At 49.2% G+C, this 4,215-nt stretch overlaps 1 long non-coding RNA gene across 1 annotated transcript; it reads right to left on the bottom strand.

Moving 5' to 3' along the window:
* Nucleotides 1-6: 6 nt before the first annotated feature.
* Nucleotides 7-4,200, bottom strand: LOC122193978. The gene is made up of 2 exons (XR_006183022.1): nucleotides 1,849-4,200; nucleotides 7-1,543 (listed from the first exon to the last, which is right to left on the bottom strand). It is a non-coding gene; the product is annotated as an uncharacterized LOC122193978 (long non-coding RNA).
* Between the last annotated feature and the right edge of the window lie 15 nt (nucleotides 4,201-4,215).

The raw sequence follows: 4,215 nt of genomic DNA on the forward strand, positions 1-4,215 counted from the left end.
AAGACAGTAGATATACACATATATTTATTTCCAAAACCTTCTGGCTACCGCCATGTCTGCAGTAATCGGGACAAAAAGCCACTCCTTCCTCAGCAGCAGCATCCAGTTGAGACCAGGACCTCGAGCGGGCCCTGCTGGTATGGCTTAACCAGCTGTCCCATCAGTGTGGGAATGGCAACAAAATGCCGGTGGTTCTTGAGGTGCAGCTGCTCATTGATACCCAGCACCGTGCCTTCAACTGGCCCTGCTGGCTCTCTCTATCCACCTGCCATGTAACAACGGCGGATGGGGACCAAAAGAGGGCATGCCACGTAAGCAGCAGCTGCTCTTTGATACCCATCACCGTGCCTTCAATTGGCTCTGCTGACTTGGTGTACCTACCTGCCACGTAACTACTGAGGATGGGGAAGAAATGACGGCATCCCATGAGCAGCAGCTGTGCATTAATGCCCCGTGCTGTGCCTCCAACTGGCCCTTCTGGCCAGCTGAGGCTTTCTGAACACCTCAGATGGATCCAGCACAGGGTCAGCAAGGTTGTCACTCCAAAGGACCCAGATCAGCAGTCCCCCGGCCCCAAGCAGAAAGTCTTCAGCTTGCACCCCACCCTGGGCCACCTCTGGGACAGTCTTGCCCAAAGATATGTAACCTGGATCCTCATGGATGTCTTGAAGCACACTGGCATCCTGAGCCTGCAGAGCATTGCCCCTGGCCTCTGGAGAAGAGGAAGACGACTATGGGGACAGATGAGCTACTGAGATGCATCAGATGCACTGAGGTGCTGGGAGCCCTGCAGGGGCTTGCTCTGTAGGGCAATGCTCTGCAAAATGAGTCTCCATCCCTTTCAGTGTGCCCACGTTCTGTCACTTCCGGGAAATGGGAGCAACAGCCTCAGCCTCCATAAGAACAGAGCATCGGGGAAAGGATGACATCAATGTTTCTGACTTGCTCCGACACATATAGGCTGAAATAGACTCAATGGAGAGGCACCTGAGGACCATCCTGTCCCACCGGGAAGCGTGCAGGAGCCAGCAGGAGAGGAAGGCAGTATAAGTCAGTGGTGCCCATGCCCTGCTGGGTTCACCTTTGGCCTCAGGAGCACCAAGACCAATGTGTGATTAGGACCGTCAATGCAGAAAGGGGCAGGTGGAGCAGTGAAGAGGGAGAGTGATTCCATGAAGCACTTTTGTCCATTTGACAGCCTTTTCTGACGTCAGGGTAACAGCCACCAGTGATGAGGCAGGATGCACCTCAGCCCCCCAGAGGTTCTTGCGCTGAAGACACCTTGATGACTACAGTGTCTTCTACTGCCATCAGCGCCCACTCGCATCCTAAAGGACCAGACTCTGCTCTGTTTCACCAAGCGTTCAGCAACAACGCGCACATGCAGCAGCGGCGCCCAAGTGACGTGGAGAAACTCGCAGTGGCAGCAGCCTTGCTCTCCCTAGAAAGCCGGGACCAGCCTGTAATAATATGCTGGCGTGAGCTGCTAGTTCCAAGGTTTTTGGAGATCTGTCTCTCCGCATTTCAGACAGCATACGTATACCTGCAGTGTACACACAAATATAAACAGATTTCCTTTATGTCATTCTGGTGCCTAGAACAACAGGGTATTTTCTTCTTCTGAATGATGCATCGGTGTTGAAAAACAAACTGTTAAGCAACTGAGCTTTAAGCTGAGTTGTCCTTTCCGTGGTCCGAGTATTAACTCAAATTCGGGAAAGATACGTGGTAATATAAACTGGCAGGAAGAAGAATGCATGGAAATACATTTTTTCTTTATCTGGGTTCTGTGGATACCAGACTTTCCATCTCCATATTTTCAGATCTGGCTGCACCTATGACACTTACCTGGTACAAACTCAAACGGCAGAGTGCACAGCCAGGGCTGGCACTGAGAACCACAATGAAGAGCCTCACAGAAGAACGACGCTTTGAGGAGTAATCATTCTGCACAGAGAGAGAGAGGGGCCCTACAAACAAAAAGGCACGCAGTGGTGTTAAATACATGCCACAATCCCCGATCTACATCAGTCATCGCGCTACTCCTGGTCTGTGGGATAAAGCTGGGTCTGTGTGGGGGATAATATACACAGTCTCGTTCTAAATAAACATATGGTCTATGTCTGATCAAGTTCATACGCTTATGAACCAGGAGGTTTTAGCATGGGCTGAATTTTGTGAGCAGGAATAATTCAGAGGCTACGTACCGTCCTCCATTCACAAACCCCAGCTCTGGAATACCACTGAAGGCTCAGAGAGTAGGTAACATCTCATCTCATTCCTAGAGGAATTCTCTGAGCTCAGACTCTCTGCCTTCACGAGATCCTAATCTAAACAGGCCCACCAGGGCACACGGGCGTAGGAATGGAATGTTGTTTCTGCGTTAGATATTAAAAAGGGGGAAGATCTGATCTGAAGAAGTAGAGCAAAATACGTTTGTATTTTGTAACTTGTCCTTAGAAATAGCTGATGTGAAAAAGTAGGAATAGCATATATGTTAGTAACACACCTTAGAAATACCGTTGCTGAATTGTGTGATTACTTCTTGCTCGTAAACTGTAGTAGTTTCTAAATGTTCCAAACAGTATAGGTATAGTATTATGGACTAGAAAGCATATTGTGGGGCTGTTCTGCTTGGATAAGAGACCCTCAGCAAAAGAAAAACAGACTTCACAAACATCAAAGAAGCCAGGGCCTCCACACAAGGCTGAATTGCCTTGCTCTGTGGGTAGGCTGGGATGCAACCCAGGCAGGCATCAAGATACTCTGCCCTATCCTCCTTCCAAGCTTATCTCCATGCAAGGACGAGCAGATGTCCAGAAACAATGACTGAATGTTGAATGAGCAAATGTGAAAAGTTAACTCATTAGCGAGATTTGCTTAGCGAGCAAAAATTTATGGTTCGCCAGTATCTGTGTGTTTAGTTGAGCGTCAGGAAGATTGTGAACCTGAAGTACTGAGCCAATGAGGAGCCAGGGGAGAAAGAGAGAAGCGTCGAGTAATAGGGCATAAACGATGTAAGGCTGTTTTCTGCATGCTCTCCTGCGTGCAGGAGGCCCGCCACTGCAATCGCAAATAAAATCTGCTTGGTCAGAGATACCGGCCTGATAAACTGTTTGGATATTTCCAACAATTTGGGGGCTCGTCCGGGATCATTATCGCCTCCTTTGCTGCCCTGGACAGGATAGGTGCACCCCGCTGATTTTAGCGGTCCTGTCTAGGTGGTGAGGAGATTCCTTGGGATGGCCTCTAGGGTTAGGGTTAGGGATAGGAAACCGAGACTGTTACGCAAAGACAGGCTCTGTGAAAGCCAAGGGGCAGGTAGGCACGGTATCGACCCCTGCAGACCCGGTAACTTCATGCACGGACCAAGGTAAGGGAATTTGATTCTTGCCTTGGGGGTCGGGGGGACTCGGGTGAGTCTCAGGAGGGAGCTGGTGGTGTGCGGTACCCTGGACGCTTGACAAAGTGCCAGCAGTACACCCCTATTGAATCCGGGAATCGGAGCAAGGTGCTCCGGAGGGATCGGCCCTAAATCCGAGAATCAGAGAGTGGTAACCTGTGAGCTGGGGAGTTCACAGCAGCGTTCTGGAGGAATGGGGAATAGGAGCTCCCATAGAACAGAGGAAAAGGGTCCCCAAGTTCATGCCTAGAGATAGCCCCTTGGGAAAGAGGCTTCAGAAATGGGAAATAATCCCAAAAGTAGGGAAAAGATGTTTAAATACTGTATACAGACATAGCCTAGAGAGCCACTACAGGCAAAATCATTATTTTGACCAAAATAGGGGACTGACAAAGGTTGGGCCTGTCAGACCTTCAATTTATATGTAAACAGTAAGAGTCCTTTTTCTGAAACAGAATTGGCTTCTGTCACTTAATGGGTGCAAAAAGAAGAAAAAACTTCCTCACAAGAAGGAGACGAAGTTCAAAAGAAAAAGGAAAGACGAGTAGAAAAATCATAAACGGGATCCCTTAGATAACTTTCCTCCCCCTTCAATTCGTAAAGCAACGCAAGCGGCAGTGACCTCTCCAGAGAAGGGGAGTGGCCGTGCTGCTGAATCTGTGCAGGGCCCTGGAGAGAGGATGCGCTCTCGATTACGGAGGGCATGGGAGCAATGTGGATGGGACCTGGAGAGTTTTTCCTTTCTCTAACACTAACCTGACTAATACTTCACTTTATCCACTCAGGGCAGTCTCCTTAGGTCAAAGGGAAAT

Source organism: Lagopus leucura, unplaced genomic scaffold (genome assembly GCF_019238085.1).
Source record: "Lagopus leucura isolate 7727_CA_CO unplaced genomic scaffold, USGS_WTPT01 35149-0_obj-0_obj, whole genome shotgun sequence".
Classification (NCBI taxonomy): Eukaryota; Metazoa; Chordata; class Aves; order Galliformes; family Phasianidae; genus Lagopus; species Lagopus leucura.